The sequence below is a fragment of the Motacilla alba genome, chromosome 2, assembly GCF_015832195.1.
Source record: "Motacilla alba alba isolate MOTALB_02 chromosome 2, Motacilla_alba_V1.0_pri, whole genome shotgun sequence".
In the NCBI taxonomy this organism is placed as follows: domain Eukaryota; kingdom Metazoa; phylum Chordata; class Aves; order Passeriformes; family Motacillidae; genus Motacilla; species Motacilla alba.
This window is the reverse complement of record NC_052017.1, coordinates 102,737,675-102,758,811: the sequence shown is the minus strand read 5'-3', so window position 1 is coordinate 102,758,811 and position 21,137 is coordinate 102,737,675. Positions and strand designations below refer to the sequence as shown.

Below are 21,137 nucleotides of genomic sequence, written 5' to 3'. Positions count from 1 at the left end.
CTGCTGTTTGTTCTCTCTGCATTCAGAAAAATATGCTTTCGGTAACCTCTTGCTAATAAACACAAGATCATTAAAGTGATAGTTGATTCTAATAATCCATTTCACCTCCAAGCAGAAGAAGCTTGGCAAGAGTCCAAGTATTTCCCTGAGTAATTTTTGTCATCAGGCAGCAGAAATTTCCAGAACATGAAGTATGATTCGGATAAAGTGTTCTATTAGAAGGAAGGCATAAAAAAAGTAAACAATCACACAGCAAAGTAAATTAATTAAAACAAATAAATAATCAGCATATTTTTAATTTTCTGGTTTTCCTTCTCGTTTTAGACTCATGGTTTTCAGTCGTGCTCCATGCTTCAAATCTTTATCAGGAGAGTACAGTCCTTCCTAGAGTAAATAGCCTCCTGACAAGAAGATGTTTTTAAATTAGTGTTATTTCCTGAACTTCCTTGGACTTGTCTATGGAATGAGCATCCAAGGATCTTATGTTTAAAATGCCTTGGAAAATAGAAAACTGGTTGATTGACTTCCATCAGGCAGCAAATTATCAAGGACTGAAAACCAACTAACACTACACAATTTGTCTCAATTTATTTTTCTAAGATTTAATTCTGTCCCTTCTCAGATTTGTTGTTCAAGTGCTGATAGAACAGCCCACAGCCAAAGCAGAACACACAATTCTGTCAGTTTTATTCCATCACAATTATCTAATCAAATCTCTGTTCACTCATTCATCAATATTTTTCATCTTATAATGAAGACACTAAAATAGCACACCCAGAAGTTTCCTCATCCTACTTCCTATTAGAAAACCCCAACAACCTACTAGGATTGTTGGTTGAAATCTGGGTGTGTATAAGGAAAACTGCAATACAGTGAAGACAAGACCAAATTGCTTATTCTTTACAGAAGATTGATTAGGTAGTCTATAAAATGCTTATTTTTAAAAAAGAATTCCTAGCAAAGATTTCAAACATCAAAATATGGATATTTTTTGTCCAATATTCAAAACATATCCTGCATACAAATACAACTTGGGCACATAAGAATACCCTTAGAAACAATAAACTCATGCACTACCATCCATAACAGATGTATACAACACTCATGAGAATATATGTTATAAGCTTTCTGGAAAGGACTTGCATATTCAGAACTGTTACACAGGTGAAAAATTATGAATGTTTCTCACCTCCAAGCACCTGACCCTAACTGGGATACTAAACTCTGGATGTCAAAATGATAAAAAACCCTGTGGGAGGATTGTGATGCACTGCCTGAAGAGAATAAAAGCTGTATCAGCTACTGCAGAAAAAAAAAAAAAAAAAAGAGAGAAGAATGCAAGAAAGTGGTTTGTCCTTGACAAACTTTGTAGGATGTTCTGTAGTACATTCTCTGTAGTACGTTTCCATAGAAAGCTGTGAGCGTTCTACAAATGCATAACTGCAGAGATATATTGGTTCAGTATGGGAACAACACTAACACAGGTAATACAAAATTTGCTCCCATTCACATCAACAGCCACTTGGGGAATAAGGTGCAGTTCACCACAACTCAAGGACCAATCTGACTCTCTAAAAAACTTATTTTGTCTGTAAGAACAAAAGCATTTTACTCTAATGTTCCCATGGGACAGAATATGTAGCACAGATATTAATCTGTGCATTGTTATAGCTCTCAATACAGACCACTGTCTTAAAGATCCTTAAACATATCAACATTAAGCTGACAAAACATTTTTTATTTATGTCTTAGATGTGGTAACATACAGAGATAAAAAGGAAAAAAAACCAGTCATAACATAAAAAGTAAAGAAATGAAAAATAAATGTATTAACGTGGTGATAAGGGGCATATGTTCAATAAACAGTGACTATTGAAAATGCCAGGCTGATCCCTCCAAAATGGATAACTTAAATATCATAACAGAGGACAAGAAGATATGGCAGAGCTTAGGAATAAGAGAGGGATGAAATTCAGGATTTCATCAGATCATGTTCTTGTGCTACATATTTTCTAAACTAAATGGAATTTGTCTACAGTTTCATGTTTATAGGACTTGGTGGAAAGAAATCCACTTCATTTTCATAATGAGAAGCAGAGGAAATAAAGAGATGAGTTCTTTATTAAAATTTAGAGCTACAGACAGGACCTCTTGTCACACCACCTGCACTGCTGATTAGTAGGAATATGCCCTGGCCCAAAGAAAAAAAATGCCTCAAGAAATGATTACACTGCATATGTGACAGAAAAATCTTGCAAAGATCCTTTAGAGGAAAAATGTTCCCACTAATTCAGCAGCAGCTTTGAGCAGCCTGGTCCAGCAGAAGATGCCTCTGCCCACAGCAGGTGGGGTGGAACTAAATGATCTTCAAGATCCCTTACAACCCAAAACATTCTATGATTCTGTGATTAAAATTTAAGAGCAGTCTACTTTTATACATTTCAAGGACAAGTAACAGGGCTGTGTCATAAACACAATCAGCGACTTCTAATGCCAGGGGAGCATACATCATACATGCCTTCCAGAAATCTTTGGGCCTGAGGACACTTTGGGTCTGAGGATGTTCTCCCTTTGCCTCGTGCACTCCTTGGTGCAGGTGGGGGAGCACAATACTCATTTTCATCAGGACACGACATCAGTGCTCTATAAGAACACTTACCAGGGCTCTTCTGGGGCATTTCCCTGAGTCACACTCTGAGTGTTTCACTTTGATGTTACTTTCTGAGCAAAGGCAAGCTGACTCTCCCAGAGCTCATTCAGACCAACAAGAGCAGAGCAGACAACAGGACATTCTTAAGTGCTCCTTCTCCAAAAGGCTGAACTTCAGCCCCACGCAATACTAATTTTCATCTAGGTTGGACATACCAGGACAAAGGAACTATGACATGTGTGGATGGAGGCAGGCAGAGGTCAGCCACCACAAGCAAGGTCTGGGTAGATCTGCTCAAATAGCCCTGATTTTCATGCAGCAAGGGTAATGGGAAGGTGGGATACATCCCCTGAGCCCCAGCACAACTCATACTGTAGCTTATGGGTACCAGATGTGAGTCTCAATTCGCTTAATATTCAGTACTATTTATTTTACTACACAGGAACTTTATTATTATTTAGAAGTAGAAAAGAAATGCATATGTAAAGAGCAGAGGCGGTAACATTAAAAAATTAGACATCAGAGTATTTTTAAATTCTCACAGAATTTTAATTTGTATCAAATATTTTTTATCTTTAATTCCAAACTAAAACAAAAATAAATTAGAGTGGTTTTCAGTTCCATGTTTTGAAACCAGACTACATTACCCAATAATTTTGTTTTGTTTTCTTAGTTTTTCTTCTCTACCATTTCTGACGCCTGTACTGGTTAAGCGCCTCAAAAGCAAGCACAAAATCACTCATAGTATTTTAAAGGCTTTAATGAAATTTCTCAAAGTGTTTCTCATTGCACTTTGAATTTATTTAATTAGTGCCAGGTCAACAGTACAACTGCATGGACAAGGAGAGCAGCGGCTACTGTATTGTCTCATGGCCAGACTTTTTTCCATTCTACAATGAAAAATTTAAATCCTATTATACTAGAGAAAAGGCAGTGTGAAGGGAGACAAGATTGAACCTATAAAGACCAGATGGCCTTTTCCATAAATTATAAGATCACAAGGAACATCTAACTCAGGCTCTAGTGGATAGGTACTGAACAGTTTTCACTGCTCTTCCCTAAGTCAGTCAGCCTTACAAAAAACAGGCTGTGGTTGAGGGATTTGGCCAAAACATTTCCTCCTAGGTTTGCAGACATCAACCTTGATCTACAACAACTAAAAGTGTCTCAAAGAATCATTATATAAGGGAGAATGACAACTGAATTGGCTCTGTCTAGTGGTTTTCCAAAAATCTGCATCCAAAGCCATGCACCAGAAGAAGGGAGTCAGTGACTGCTTGCATGTAGGAGTAATTTTTCCACATTTGTAGCAGCAGCTGCCTACAGAAGAGTCAAGGGGATCTAAACTGATCTGACTCCCTGCCTTTCCACATCTGCACTGGACTTGCATTGCTTCAACTCCCTACTCAAAGCTCCACTCCTGAAACTTCAATGAGAAGTCAAATGATTGCTGCTATTTGAACAAGGGTGAGAGTGCACCTGTAAATGGTGAATGCTAAAACTGAAGGACATGGTGACAGTGTGGTCACAGCACTAAAAGGGATGGAAAATGAAGAAATTACTTTGTAGAGCTATTCAATATGAAGTATGTAGGATTCTTGAAGCACCATCCCAGTCCTTCCCCATACCATCAGAGCTCTTACTCTGCAGCAGCTGGACAAGATGCTCAATGAAAGACAAAACACAACCTGGAAAAATATTGCCATTACTAACAAGTCAATTCAGTCACTTCTGGACTCAAGAATGGTAAGACACAGAAGAAAAAAGAGTTTATGAATCCTCTTAAAAACTACAGATTGAAGATCAACCTAGCAACCCTCTAAGTTTTGTGTAATAGAAGTTATACATGTATTTCATGACAGAGGTAAATTTTGAAGAGGAATGCAAAGAAGAGTAAGATTCATGAATGAAATATAACACTCCAAAACATTTACAGATACTTCACCTAGCAGCAGCTCCTCTTGTAAACTGCAGTAGAAAACCCATTGCAAGATAATACAAGAAAACTTTACTTAAATCAGTAAAAATTAACCTTTATTGAAGCATGCGTGAAAGGCACAGAAAATGCTTGACTACAGCTATGGCAGCAGTTAATAAGATGACTGGCAAAAACTTAGAGTCAGAATGAGACTTTAATAGTTTAAAAAAGGATTTGAAATATAGAACAGCTCTTTGCATTATATAGTAAAGGAATGTTTATGTTCATAAAAATAGAAAAAGGGTTCTGCCCTGAGACTTTGATCCCCCTACACCATTAATGTAGGTTCCCACTTTTATATGGGAGAAGTTACTTCTTGAAACAGTTTCCGAAATCACAGACGCTTAGAATCATTTAGAGGTTGGAAAAGACTGTCAAGTCAAACCATTAACCACGTCCCCAAGTGCCATATTTACACATCTTCTAAACACTGTTAGGGATGGACACTCAACCATTCCCTGAGGACCCTGTTACAGTGCCTGACAACTCTTCTGGTGAAGGATTTTTTCCTAAAATCTAATCTCAACTGGTCTGGGCACAACTTGAAGCCATCTCCTCTTGTCCTATCCCTTGTTACTTTGCAGAAGAAGCCAACCTCCAGCACAGCACAGCCTCCTTTCAGGTAGCTGTATAGAGCAACAAGGTCTTCCCTGACCCCTTCTTCCTCCAGGTTAAATAACCCACTTCCCACTGTCACTCCTCATAAAACTTGTGCCCCAGACCCTTCACAGCTTCACTGCTCTTTGGACACACTCCAGAACCTCAATGTTTTTTCTTATGCAGAATGCAAGGCATCCCAGCAGTTGGGCAACCAGATGACAATTCTCAATGTTCAAATTTAAGGTCCTGACTACAAATACAATTATTTAAAAAAATAATCTATGGATTCATAATGTTGCCATTGTACCAGAGTTTTTTTAGATAGAAAATGTGCCAGTACCTCCTTGTGAGTTAGGCTTCAATCATTTTACTGCACATTTAATATTTAAACCAGAGTTATTTTTAGGTATTTCAATGAACATTTTCTCTTCTGGGGCAGACTGCTTGAAATTCATAGGTTTCCAGAACAAACCTGGAAGTTAATGCAGATGACATCTACAAAAACACTAATTTTATGTGACTCTCATATGAGAAAAATGTGTTTAATTACAGAAAATTCTGAAAATTATTTCTTTCATTTTCAGCCTTACCCTTCTAGTTCTCAGTTAGAAACAAACTGAATGTTTGCACTGTGGGAGTAATGTAACCTCCTGTCACAGGGGTCCTTTTTAAGAAACAATGTGAAAATGTTAAGATTATTAAGATACACATAATTCTTACACATTTAGAGACTCTTTCCTTCTTTCTGACATACACTTATTTTCATTCCAAGAAATATAAAATAAACTGATCATGGCCTTCATTTACTCTTTGATCTTAATCTATCCAAGTATAGGGAAAAAAAAATGTGCTGATACGGAATGACACTCATGCCTTAGCAGAATGTCAGCATAGGGCCTTTACAACGCCTAAAAAAGAGGGATTGCTGTGTAAGAACAAACTTTCTTCATTTGGTGACTATGAAAGTATTAAACCTTGGAGACTGGCTATTTATTATAATAAGTGCTCCTGACGAGGGCTTATGTCAATCAGTGTTCAGACCACATTATGACAGCTGTGATCTTGCCATTCCCATTTTACGTGAGGATCTGGTATGGTTTTTTCATTTTTCCAGATCCTAGAGTCTTTTATTTTCTTTAGGAAATGGGCTATCCCAATCTGTTTTCACTTTGCAAAGATGAGTCTCCAAGTTTCCAAGCACTATATCGAATAACTTCCAACTAAAGTGTATTAATATATTTAAACTAACCTTACTTATTTCATCCTTACACACTTACTGACTCCAAACAATTTGCTCTGTCCACATGTTCTTAGAGCACAAGAGGTCTCCATCCTGATGTGCAAAAAGTCCAGGAAGACAGGCTGTAAAACAAAATCTCTGAGCAAGGATCTGATGCTCATACTGAGTAAGAAGGCAATGCACAGCCAGAGAAAGTAGGGGCAGGTGACTTGGGAAGAGTACAGGGATATGGTCCAGAAGTGTAGAAATGGGATCAGGAAAGCTAAGGCAGAGATGGAATGGAGTTGGCAAGGGATGTGAAGAATAACAAGAAGGGAATCTATAATACACAGGTCAACAAAGAAAAGCCAAGGAGAGTGTGTCCCCTGATAAATGAGCAGGAAGAACTGGTGACAATAGATATAGAGAAGTCTGAGGAATCTTTACCTTATTCTTCACTGGCTTCAGGTTTCCCATGTCTCTTAAGTCCCTGAACCTCTAGGTAGGGCTTGGGGGAATGAAATCCTTCCCACTGTATCTGAAGAGAAGATTCAGGACTACTAATAAAACGGAGTATTTCCAAGTCTAAAGGGCCGTATGAGGTGCATCCAGGGGTCATGAAGGAACTGGCTGACATTTTTGTCAAGCCACTCTCACGTTTGAAAAGTCATGGTGGTTAGGCAAAGTCCCCAGTCAGTGGAAAAAGGGAAACATAACTGCTGTTTTTAAAAAGGGGAGAAAAGAAGATCTAGGGAAACACAGGCCAGTGAATCTCACTGCTGTGCATGGGAAGATCACAGAGAAGATCCTCATGGAAGCAATGCTAAAGCATACGCAAGACAAGGAGTTAGCTGAAGTCAGCCAGCATGGCTTCACTAAAGGACAAATTTTGCTTGACCAGCCTGGTGGCCTTCTCTATGATGGAGTGACTGCAATGGTTGACAAAGGAAGATTGATTGATGCCATCAACCTAGCCTTCTGTAAGGCCTTTGACACGGTGCCACATGGCATCCTTATTTCCAGATTGGAGAGACCTGTATTTGAAGGGTGGACTATTCAGTGGATAGGGAACTGGCTGGATGCATGCAGCCAGGGAGATGTGGCCAATGGCTCTATGTCCAGATGGAGTCAGGTGACGAATGGTGTCCCTCAGGGCTCTGTCCTGGGATAGGTGCTCCTCAAGACCTTCATCAGTGACACAGAGAGTGGGATTAAGGGCACCCTCAGCAAGTTTGCAGCTGGCACCAAGCTGAGTGGTGTGATTGGCACAATGGAGGGATGGGATGCCACCCGGGGCACTTGGACAAGCATGAGAAGTGGGCCCACAAGAAATTCATGAAGTTCAAAAAGTCCAAGAGGACTGTCCTGTTTATGGGTCAGGGCAATCCCAGATATAAACACAGACTGGGAGAAAAGCTCATCAAGAGTAACCCTGCAGGAAAGGGCTTGGGGGTTCTCATGGATGAAAAGCTGGACATAAGACAACAGTGTGCACTCACAGCCCAGAAAACCAACTGCATCCTGGGCTGCTTCAAAAGCAGCATGGCCAGAAGTCAAGGGAGGTGATTCTACCCCTCTACTCCAATCTTGTGAGACCCCCAACTGAAGTACTGTGTCCAGTCCTGGAGTCCTCAGCACAACAAAGATGTATGCTTGTTGTAGAGGGTCTAGAGGTGGGTCACAAAGATAATCAGAGGGCTGCAGCACCTCTCCTATGAAGACAGGCTGAGAGACTTGTAGTTGTTCAGCCTGGAGATGGCTTCATGGATGCATTATTGTGACATTCCAGTACTTAAAGGAGGCATAAAAAAGGGGCATATGGTGATAAAACAAGGGTTATGGTTTTAAACTAAAAAAAAGCAGATTGATTTTAGATATTAGCTATTAGGAAGAAAATCCTAATAGCTAATATCTAAATTTGAATATCGAATTGTGAGGGTAATGAGACACTAGAAGAGGTTGCCCAAAGTTATGGACACCCCATGCAAGTGTTCAGGGTCAGAGTGGATGGGGTCCTAGGCAACTTGATCTAGCAGGTGACAACCCTGACCATAGCAAGGTGGGATTTGGAGCTAGATGATCTTTAGAGTCCCTTCCAACCCAAGTCCTTCTATGATTCTCCGATTCTACAATTAGAGTGAGAGATGTCTCTGCCCATGGCAGGGGAGGGTTGGGACTTGATGATCTTTAAGGTCCCTCCCAACCTCCAAACCCAACATTTTATTATTTTATGTTAGTATAATCCACCTATCAAACTTGACAAGCAATGCACTTCTCAGATGAACAAAAGTTGAATGCCTACTGAGGACAAAAAGTTATAAACCAATATGTTAATGAGGCAAGAAATTTTCTTTTTTTAATCTTTTCTACTTCTCCAGAGCTTTCCTAGCTCTCAGTCTGTGGCAGTATGGTATCACCCCCACAGCTCTATTTTCACTGACTGTGCATTCCAGGTTATATTTTCCAGTGCATAGTAATTTGGAGTTGCAGAACAACATTATTAATTAATAATTGCCCTTTTTAGAAATTTTTATCTAATACTTTCATAATTGATTAATCACAACATGGATTCTACTGTGAAGTGGAAACAAAGGAGCTGTGCTTTGAAAAAGCTCTCTGCATCCATATAAAACAAGACTGTCTTTGCTTGTATAAACTTTCTTGCTGATTAACTTGCACAGCACATGCATAAACATTCTTGCTCTGCATGATTCAATGACTCTGAATTTTAATAGTCCCTTTAGGTAGAACCACTGTAGAGAAAATGATTTAAGAAGCAAAATAAAAGTCAGTGAACAGTGATAGAACTCGAGAAATTACAGCTGATATTTCGACTGAAGATTTTTTTCAAAAACATGCAATGTATCAAGACTGTATGCATTCAGTCAAGAATGTATTATTGATACAAAGTCTACAAAACCTCTACCCAAAGTTAAAGCAGTAACTTTAGGTATTTGTGGCTTTCCAAAAGCACTGACAAAACAAAAAATAACAATTTACTTAGAATTTACATTTAAAATTGCTAGAAGGCTTTACTCTGCAAGCAAATATTATCAAACTGTCACATTAAATCCTAAAGACCATATAAGACTACCATTAACTGCATGAAACAGTTAAAAGCAGATTTTTATCTTCTGTGGGAATGGTGCAGCCAAACAATAAAGGTCATACATTTAATCCCTAACATGACAGAACATTGATATGAAAAGGCTCTGTGTGACTTTTATTTCTCACTCAGTTTATTCCCTGTTGTTACCCAGTAATTATTTTCACTTTTTTTTTTTTTTTAACCACATTCTTCAAGTATGTATTTAACTTGGGACTTGTGAAATGGCTAAATTTAGTTGAAGGCATGTTGCCTGGTTGCATGTTGCAGAAGTGTGACATTTGGTATCCAAACTGTGATAATATGGAAAAGAGAGAGAAGAGGTTGATTAGAAAAGATAAGGCCCTGCAACCTAAATAGGACAGTACACCTACACATAACACACCTGTATACATTACAGATATACATTAGATAGTATGTAGAAATCCTTTTTCCTTGCCTTACTGCCACTTAGGAGGTTACAAAATAATCTGTGCTTGAGTTATTCCACCACACATACCAACAAAACAAATAACAAATTAAAAATGAAAAACTAGGATGCCTTTACTTATGCACAAATGGGTTTTTTCTGGATTGCTCACCAAAAAGTATAATAGCTATTAACTGTGCACAGATTGAAGAGGTCTCCTAGTTTTTTGCCCCAAATTATAAGTTGTTCTATATTGATTAACAATACTCAACATCTTTAGTATATTGTTTTCTATCATGGAAAGAGAAAAAAGAACTAAATAGAAAAATCCCAGCATAAAATATTAATATTGAAGTCTCAGTTCTACAGAATATATTTTTCTAGACAGAGGTATGACATGTTCACATACCTTAGTTTTTCTAGTATGAAAGTCCAGAAAACAATGGAATCAGCTAAATGCAGAGTGAACATCATGCTCCAGCACAGCCTTCTGCCCAGCACCTTCCAGATCCAAGGCCTATGAAGCATTTCAATCCCACATCAGCAGTAGTTTGAATAATATATTCTGTCATGTTATGCAATTTTCAGAGCAAATAATACATCATATATTTGTTAGCAATATTTCCTACTGTAAGTTAAAGTGGTCTGCAAACACAAATAATATGAAAAATGCACATAACTGTTTTTCAGTCTGAGGTTACATAACAGTAATGTAAAAGGTGATATTGTGAATAATTTTATCCTAATAATTAAAAGAAGGATGATTAAAGACCACTGGAAGAGTGTACTCTGCATTGCAGGTTCTTAGGACTATTAATATCGTGTGTTAAGAAATAGTTCATTGCACTTCAGAAAACTGCCAGACTTGCACTTCTGTAGGGTAAATTGCCTTTTATGGAGAAGGATAGTAAAGGAAAGATCTGGCAGTCTTTTTACCCCACTGAAGTCCAGCTATTTCTGTATTATAACTAAATTTTCTCTTGCTAAACAGGAAATGTGGGTTTCCCCTTAAAATCTGTTTTCTGCCTTAAAAAGGCAACCCTGAATTCTGTTATGTAACAGGCTGAAGCAATGGCAAAAGCTCTCGTCTTCTGCAAACACATTTCTTCTGTCCTTATAATCCAGGACAGGTGATTCTCTTGCTCTTAGGTACAGCTACAGGATAAATTTCATAAGTGAGATAATCCTTTTCTAGGGAAAGTTTCATCCCTACTGGGATGAAGTGAAATGAGAGAAGAAAAAAATTATTTGCTGCCAGACACAAGCAGTTCAAGGAGGCTCTCCTGGGAGTGGTAGCACTTAGTCCATACTCCTTAGCTCCTGAAAATAAAGGAGAATGGAAAGCAGAAGCATAAGAGGTAAGCGGGGTCTTTCAAGCCAAGGGGAAAGTACACAGGTAGAACACCTACCTGTGTACTTACACTACACCTACTACACCTACTACAGTAGGTACACTACTGTGTACCTACACTTTCCTGTTCTCAAAAACAGAATAACACATACTGGGGAGGTAGCTCAATGAAGAAAAACCCTTTTTTTAAGCCACAAGGAGGGGGAAGAAGACATGAAGAATACTTTCTATACGCTGTCATTTAATGTCATACACCAGGGTTTGCAAATGTGCACCACATATTACAGTAAAAACCTTCTAGTACTTTGCATGGACTAAAAAAGCTTCTGAGAAATATGACTGACTGTGGAAAAAATTGAATATTCCTAATATTTCTATTCCAAAGAACATACACAGACTAACACTGATACTACAGATCTGATGGGCTTTTTTTAACTTGTGTTTTGAGAACAACCAAAAGGAATTAAAGACATATTTCTCTTACTAAGACAAACTGCTTTCAGGTGGATTCTTGTGCTGTTGTATTTCTTTATTCATTCAACAATATGTGGATGAAAATATTACATATTGTAACTCATTTGCCACACACAACCAAAAATAAGTTCTTTGCTTAACCAAAGGTTCTTATTTCTGCTCTACAAAGAAGAAGCTTGCAACTGAATAACAGTAATTGAAAAGCCTGCTATTCATTAAAAAAAAAAATTAAAAATCAATCACCTGATCTCAGTCCTACACTAGTGATTCCTATAGAGTTGGAGAGCGGAGCACATCTAGAGGTGAGAGTAGGGTAATCTGTCCTCATCATTTATGGATTTGCTCAAAACCATTCTTTTTTGATGATATTTCCACAGCCTAAGACAGACCCTAGATGAAACCACTAATTTTGGATGGGTTACCTCGAGTGAGATGTATTTATCCTTTGCAGCCTGACTAATGCCACTTGTGGAAAGCATTTGGGAATGAGAATTGAGAATAAAAACAAAATCATGAAAGTTATTAAAGAGCATCTATAAGACAGGAAAATAAACTTGTAACTGATATTAAATTGTCATTTCAGAATTGTTGCAATAGGTAGTGGCATCACATTTTAACAAAAAAAGCAACTAATGTATAGGAAAATATAATATTATATACATTGAAAAAAAGTATTTATAGGTGTGGTTATTAAACAGCCATCACTACAATTTCTTGCTAGCACATAATTTAAATTGTGACATAAATAGCAATATGCTATAGCAAGCAATAACATTTATCAATTGCATTTCTAGCCCAATTTAATGCTCATTCATGCTTAGATAAATAGATGATCATTCGCTATCCAAAGAATAATAATTTCTGAGTTAACACCCTTCCTAATGAGTACACATCTCTGCCAGCCTGTACATTATGGCCCAAGCAGAAAGTCACCGATCATATCTGAAATCAAAAATTGCAACATTAGCACTGACAAAATCTATTTGAGGGCTAAGTGATGATGGCAGGTGCTCAGCAATAGATTTCCAAGAGAAACTCACTCCCTGTAGAGCAAGCTTTCTTTGGTTTTCTCAAATAAATAACTTCCCCAGCCACGAGCCCATAGTACAGCTTGAGAGACAAGCATGCCAATGGAAATCAGCAATAGCAGAAACACTGCATTAACTGAGTCCTGTCACACATCTGGATTTAATGGCATTGGTGTAAGCAATTAAACACTGATAGTAGCCCATAAGTTTTCATGTTTCCCAGAGATATTTCAAACACTGCATACTCCAGTCTTAGAACAAAGAGGCATTGATCACTCAAGCTTTGTCACCTGCAACAAAACTGCCTTACTGAGACACCTCTTGTCCCTCTAAAATTGCCATGAACAGTACATGTCCCTTTGGAGATCCATCCACGTTCAGGACCATCACATCCCTTCTTACACTTGGGAGTGTAACTACTTTGTAGAATTACTTCCCAATGAGTTGGAAGACATTACTAATACACCTTGGTCAGATTTTCACCATACTGTAAGGGTAAATTTCTCTTTTTATTTTGCACAGTGCAGGTTTCATACTTGCAACACTGAACTACAACGGTCATCTGAATCTGATTTTTTTATTGTGTTACAGCTGAATCTTTATAATTAACCAATTAAAAAGGTTCTGCACCAAAAGAATACCCTGTTTTCCTAGCCATAATAAGATTTTTTATGATTAAAAAAGAAATATATCTCAATATAGCTACAGAGATTTAGGGATCTAACTAATGTTTATTCAGTCCTGTATATGGAAGTCCCATCTTTACTGAAGGGCAAACTGTTGAAGAGATTAAGAGAATTCATCTAAGTTTAATCAGGATTTGCCAGAATAATATTTGATATATAAATAATTCAAGTTTGAATAATATGCCAGAAATTTGCATTCTGTTTCCCTGTAAGAGGATAACACATCATTCATGCCTCATATATCTTCCCTTGTTTTAGTACTGCTATAGCTATGAGTAATACCATAAGATAATATTATGCATTTAGAAGGTTAATCAACACTAGTAATATTTCAAAGTCAGAAATTTTTCCTCCTTCTGCACAGAACTCTGGATGTTTAGCAGAAGGCATTTTGCAAAGTTAAAAAAGAATATCATATCATATCTTGGTAAAAAGCAAAGCTTTAAATTTATTCAAGATTTCCTCACAGAAAATAAATAGGTTTTTATTTCTCAAACATATATGAAATGTACAGTCTGATAGACTGTGTAGCAACACAAATTATCAGTAACTGTACCGATACAATCCATTTCAGTCATTCTAACCAAGAAGGATCTCTGCTGAAATGCCAAAATTGTCATGAAGAACCACAGCACAATGATAGTTTGCATATAATTAATAAATCAAATGGAACTGCAATGGAGACAGAACAGGAAAGCAGTTGATTCAATAAACTGCATTTGTCATTCTCAATTTCTTTTACCATTTGGATTTTAATTACAAATCAAGTACTTAATCTAAGCTGAAACCAGATAATTCAATTTATACCAGGTATGTGCTTCCAGATAGTAATCAGTCTGGAAGGGCACACAGGAAGGGCTAGTGCAGCTGCCCAGATGGAGCTCTGGTGAGACCAGGCTGCCATCCCAGTGCCAGCTGCAGGGCTGTGCCCTGCTCTCAGCACCCCTGTGGGAGATGCACCCAGGTGGAGGAACTCCTGCCCTAAGTGACAGAGCTTTGGGAGGAAGAGAATAGTTTGTTATCCAGGGCTCTGTGTTGGGGCCAGTCCTGTTTAGTATCATCATCAATGATCTGAACGAGGTGACAGAGTGCACCCTCAGTTAGTTTGGAGATGACAATAAGTTAGGTGAGAGTGTTGATCTGCTGGGGGAGAGGAGGGCTCTGCAGAGGGATCTGGACTGGCTGGATCAGTGGGCTGAAGCCAATTGGATGAGGTTCAACAAGGCCAAGTGCTGCATCCAGCACTTGGGTCACAACCATCCCATGCAATGCTACAGGCTTGGGGCAGGGCAGCTGGAAAACTGGAAAAGGACCTGGGGATGCTGGTCAACAACAGCTGAACATGAGTCAGTGTGTCCCCAGGTGGCCAAGAATTCTGTATTATATCAGAAATGGAATGGCCAGCAGGGCTAGGGAGGGGATCATACTACTGTACTCAGCACTTGTGGTCCTCTCACTACAAGAAGGACATTGAGGTGCTGGACCGTGTCCAGAGAAGGGCAACAGAGCTGGTGAAGGGTCTGGAGCACAAATCCTGTGAGGACCAGCTGAGGGAGCTGGAGGAATTTAGCCTGGAGAAAAGGAGGTTGAGGGCAGACCTCCTTGCTCTTTCTAAGTACCTGAAAGGAGGTTGTAATGAGGTAAGAGTCAGTCTCTTCTCCTATGTTACATGTGACATGACCAGAGAAAATAGCCTCAAGTGCCAGGGGAAGTTTAGACTGGATAATTGGAAAAAATTTCTTCACAGAAAGGATTATCAAGCATTAGTACAGGCTCCCAGAGAAGTGGTTGAGCCCCCAGTCCTGGAGGTTTTTAGAAGATGAGAGGATGCGGCACTCAGGGACATGGTTTAGAGGTGGACTTGGTAGTGCTTGGTTAATAGTTGGACTCAATGATTTTTGAAACCTAAATAATGCTATGGTCCTGTGATCAATTTCTTTAAATAAAGGGAAACCCCTGAGAAAGTAAAGGCAATCAATATAAAATACCCATACAGAGCTGTATATATAATGACACATGCTTAACATAAGAAACATTTAGTTCAGGATTTAAGAGCTAAAAATTATTTGTAATATTGATTTTTTTTCTTGTTCCCTGACAGCTAACCAGTTACTCAGAAAGGACGCACTACATGCACACAATCTTACATAGTATCATGTGAAGTAAAGAACAGTAATTGAAAATAAAAAACTCACCATGTTGCTGAATGCTACAGTGGTCAGGCAGTTCAGGATGAATAAATTCTTGTAATAGAAGATTATCGGGATGCAGCAATTATTTTCTGTTTTCTCAGATACTCAGGCTATTGACATCTTGACAAGAGGTCAATTTTCTATCGAAACACTCTCAAGATATTTATTTGTCTAAACCTAAACCAGATGCTCTCTCAAATAAGGTTATTCCAGAAACTATGCATGCACTGTTACATTTGGTGCTTCATGCTTTCCCCAAAGCACAGGCTTCTCTGCTTACTGTTGCTCTAAGACACTAACTCTTGTCATGACACTGAAAGAAATCTGACTGGTGTCAGCAAATATCAAAGAATCAAAGCCAGATCAGAAATTTTGCTGCAGGACAAAGTTCATCCTTGTTACAAATTTCCACTAAGAATGATTCTACATTGGTCCAACAGCATCTGCACAGAAGTGCTGGGTTTAGTATCACATCCTGCTTATTTTCTGTCAATTAAAATACCTGCATCCCCTACAAAGTTCCTTAGATACCCCTCTTATGTGGGATTGCTTCTGATCTTATATCTAAGAAGCTCTGTAATTCAAGTCTCATTTCAAGCCAGTGGTGATACATCTTTCTTGATGTCACACTGACTGCCTTCAGTCCTGCCTTTTGGACAGATTCCACATTGTATATGAAAGACAATATGTTCTGACCTAATCAGTCCATTTTGTACCTCCTAGAGCAGCTATGTTGCCTCATCCGCAGCTATGCTCAGCTTGAACATACTTTCTGCATTGCAATTTCAAATTTAATAAATATAAAAATTACATTTATTTGTTATTTTTACGAAACGTTTGGAGAAACTAGTTATACATATATGCATAAACATTCATATATCATGTAATGTAATGAAATGGGATATAACAATTACATTCTGTGCAAGCATTTCTCAAACTCATTTGGCCAAATCAATAAGTGAACTTAGTTTATCAGAAAGCAATGTAACTCAATTTTTATGGTGGTAAAAACCTAACTTTAACTAGGTCTACCCATCAGGAAGCAGTGGACCCTCCAGGCCAGAGGGCACTTTTGTGCAGTGCTCAGAAGCTAAAATCATAACAGCCTTACAGGAAAACATGACACTTCTCTAAGGCAGAGGAGCAAATTAGAGTGTATCATTTGAATAGCTGCATTATGAAGCTATTGATGTTAACAAGGACATATATTACTTTTTGGATCATTTATGATGCATTAGTACTTGCTCACTTACAGAAGCCAAAACCCCCAATCTTCTAACATTGCATTTCCATTTTCTCACTCACTAACAAAAAAGAATCCAATTCTTGGACACCAGGCACCTTCACCTCAAGTACCTGCCTAGAATCTTTATCTTCAAAATGTAATGTATTTTTAAATTGGCTTAATTATAATTTTTCTTCACTTATTTGGTATCACAATAAATGCTTTTTATTTTGAACTTTGATAAGCTGTGCAAAGAAGAAACACAGCAGTTGCCATCAATAACACGTCTAAAGTACACACTGCATTTTTCCCATGTTAGATTTGATAGGTCACATGGAAGATCTATATGATAAGGATGAGAAATGCAGCAATCTCATTTGTATAATTTGTATTCTGGTAATGAAATGCATTTCGTAAAGATGACAAATAGGTTTTATATACCAGTACAGCCTGAACAGTATTGTAACCCTGTTGTCTTACTGATGTCTTGGATAAACAGATTACCAAAATATCTATGAAATATTGACCACTATGTAAACATTTATCTTCGTATTTTATATTCAACTCAATCCACAGTTATACAAATTGTATCCATTTATATTCCAAGTTTGTAACACTGAGCTGACATAGGCCTGTTTTCTTATATAACAAAATGTAGTTAAAAAAAAATTAAGAAGGACACACAAGTTTTAATCTCATTAAATGTTAATAAGCATAAGCAGGCTACTTATTTCTCTGCAATAATTGTTTCCATGTTGTTAAAAAAAAATAAAGAAAAAGCCCCAACTCCTCAATATTCTAGGTTACTACTCTGTATTTAGATAGCATTTATCAGATGGAATTTGGATTTCTGGAGTCTCATAAAGCTCAGGTTTGTGAGTAAACAAAACTCAGGATAGAATTTGGCTCTGATTCAAGGAATACAGTGATCTTCACTCATGGGTGAGCTTTACTTTGCTCTCTGTGACCATCCTATTTCAGATAATACATCTTAAAAGTAATACTAGAAAATTGGCTTGCAAGTAATACTCATACTGATAACAGATCCAGTTTAGAGGACAGATGCATTCCAGCCATGCAGACCCTGGGAAGTGAAGCATTATAAAGAAAGAAAATAGATCATTTCAACAGTCAGGACTGCAGTGTCCAGTGACAGCAAAATTATCGCTTGTACTGGTGCATGACTGGGTGCTTAACATGGTGATACAGCCTCTAATTCAATGTAACTCTCACAAAGGTAAAATTGAGCCAGTCAGGCACACTCATCTAAGATCCAAGTTTTCCTGGTGAGAGACAAAGGTCTGGAGTGAATTCTTTATACAGACAATACGACAGAAAACCAAGAAATGCTCAACTAATAAGTCTACCTAGTCATTTTTTAGGACCTCCTCTGTTCAACACACTCAGATCACAGAGCAGGTCCTGAGACATGACTGACCATTTCTGCTTTGGCAATAAAATAATTTGCTGAAAGCCCAAAAGACACGGAGCAGCTCCTTAGCTGCCATGTCCATGCCATCTCTGCACACAGGCCTGGTCTTACAATCTTTTCCCTACAAGCAGTAGAATGGAGGTGAAATAACATTCTACTGCAATACTTGTGAATCACAGCCATCTTATTAAACAGATAGGGTGCAAGTACTTCAACAGCAACCTCAAGTAGCTCCTATTAGATCAGAACACTTTTTTTTCTGCTCCTACACACAAATAAACAAACACACTGACTGCGAATAAAAGAGGCCACTGGGACAGTGCAGTCTAACCTGCTGTGTAACATTACAGAAACTGTCTGATACTACTTCACAGTGCCTTCCATCAAGTCCCACTTCTGAATCAGATGCTTTTAGCTCTGCTGCATTTCTAGAGGAACCCAAGAGATCTTGGAGAATTTAATGAGTACATTTCAAGGATGTTTGAGCATCTAATTCCCTGAATTGCTTCAGCAATCCTAGACTTAATTCCAAATGAAATCTTTTAAGTTACAAGAATCCACAACTGTGCTTAGTAAATTGTTCCAACGTGTATTTACTTCTGTTTAAAATATGCACTCTGCTTCCATTTTGAGGTTTAATTTCCATGTACTGGATCTTTTTTGTCATACTTGTGAGTCTCAGAAGGTCAATATTTTCTTGCCTTCCACAGGCAACAGAGGAAAAGCTTTCTGACTCCAGCCCCTCCCCCAATACTGAATCAAAACATCCATTATTTTTCGTCTCATTTGAACCAATCTTGTGGTTTCTCCCAAAGTATCTCCAATTTTCAACAATTTCTTCAAGCATGAGCACCTTAACCAAGTATGTCCTGGAGTGGCCATGTTTGGAACAGAAAGGTGGCCTTCATGTATTAGTAAATACATGAAATACATAAATAAGACCTGAGTAGTGCCTTAACCTGCCACCTGCAGAATCCTGTTACAGCTAGTAATGTACCATGCCCTCAAACACCTTTTCAAAGTTTTGATTTATGGGATCACATCCCTGTTCTATGCTCCTTTATTCTTGTACTGTCTAATTCTTAAGCAAAACATTTGTTTATATAGATACAGGACATACACACAGAATAATACTTTATGTACAATTTCGCCCAAAATTTTTAAGCAACTTACCCTCCTCTGTATTTATCACTTCACCTCTTTCTGAACTATTTCCATACTTTACTTTTGATGATTTTTTTATTTTCTTTCACTGTCCTGATTTCCAGGATTTGCAAGATCAGAATTTTAGTTGTTCAAATAATTTATTGGGCAGCTTATAAAAATGATGTGCAAAGTATTTCCTTGTACTGATTTCACTACACTGAAATATTTCTCCTCATTTCTAAAATAACAACAGTACGATGAAATTTCTAGCCTATATTAAACTTCATCAACGTGCTCAGAGAAATCCATGCTTTAAGAGCAAAGACAATTCAGAAAGCTTCAATAATATGCATGTTTATATGTTTTGTTCTTGATGAATGATGGTTTGTTAAAATGTTGGTTTCTTTTCCTTTGGTCTTGAGAACAGAGTCCCTGCATCCAAACATGACTGGGGTCTCTCTCAAGCACACAAGCCCTGAATACTAGAATTCTTTGCCATGGCCCAAGTGTGACCCACCACTATACTGTCCCTTCCCCAAATCATTAAACAGCTTTTTTAAACTGTGTCTGCAGCGCGCAGGCTGTAGCTAAAAGGGCTGGCAGGAAAAGGCAGGGAAACAAAAGGTTAGTAGAAACTATACAATAGAAATAAAACAGATTGTAGCAAAGTTTAAAGTAACAGCCATATGGCAGAGTTTCATATAAAATAAAGCTTTCAGGAGACCATAATTTTGTATCACCCAGTGTGCCAGAAGAGGCTACTAACATATTTTGGCCATACTTCCACTATCCAGTAAGAACAAATATATCTTTTTATTTTGCACAGTGCCAGTTCCATCCCTGCAACCCTGAACTAAGAGGATTATCTGAATCATATTTTTTTATTATGTTTTTGATGTAGTTGTTATAATCATATAAAAATACAAAGGACAACCATATAAGGACAGATGTGCTTCCTATAACCTTTGTGGTGTGAGCATAAATGTGCAGTCCCTGATTCCATGAAGCCATCAGGAGATGGTGAGATATTTATCACTGTGCCTGTGTCTGCTTATGATGTGCAATGCAGACCAAAGAAAAGCATCTCTCCCTGCATCAGCCTAAAAAACCAGTGCCAGTTCCACACATTGGTTTGTTTCTAACAGTGGTGAATTATTTCAGGAATATGATTTTATACCATGGGAGTAAATTGGATTTCCCACTGTGCTCAACTTGAAATTTTTTACTGGAAGAGAATGACAGCAATAAAAGGAGTATTCCATTTCTCAGAGTTAATGGTGTCATTACTTTTTGTCCAACCATAAAAGCTTCTTACAGGCATCCACTTCCAGTAGTGTGCACATCCAAAAATAGCCATTCTGAGTGAATTCAAAGGCTCTTTGAGCCACTGGCATAAACCACAGTGGCAGTAGATGGCTAAAGAGAAGTATAGGAAAGCCTAAAAAGGTTGAATAATTCTGGTATTTCCTGAGCTAGGGATGAACTGATCTGAGAGACCTTACAAGAATGGTACCTATCTCTAGCACTGTCCTTGCCTCAGGGATGTCACTCAGCAGTCATGCTCTCACATGCATCTCTATTTTGGCTGGGACTTTCACTTGAGGAAAAGATAGTCAAAAGGACAGGTGTTTCAAAATTGAA

General features: G+C 38.0%; 1 protein-coding gene across 11 annotated transcripts in view; it reads right to left on the bottom strand.

The window, feature by feature from the left end:
- Window positions 1-21,137, bottom strand: part of DLGAP1 (DLG associated protein 1) — a 402,341-nt gene that overhangs the window by 226,395 nt on the left and 154,809 nt on the right. For 2 of the 11 annotated variants that reach the window (XM_038127587.1, XM_038127583.1), the window contains one exon: window positions 10,372-10,479. The exons of the other annotated variants lie outside the window; for them this stretch is intronic. The gene's annotated coding sequence lies outside the window, so the exon portion shown is untranslated. The remainder of the gene's footprint in view (window positions 1-10,371; window positions 10,480-21,137) is intronic. 11 annotated transcript variants of the gene reach the window in all.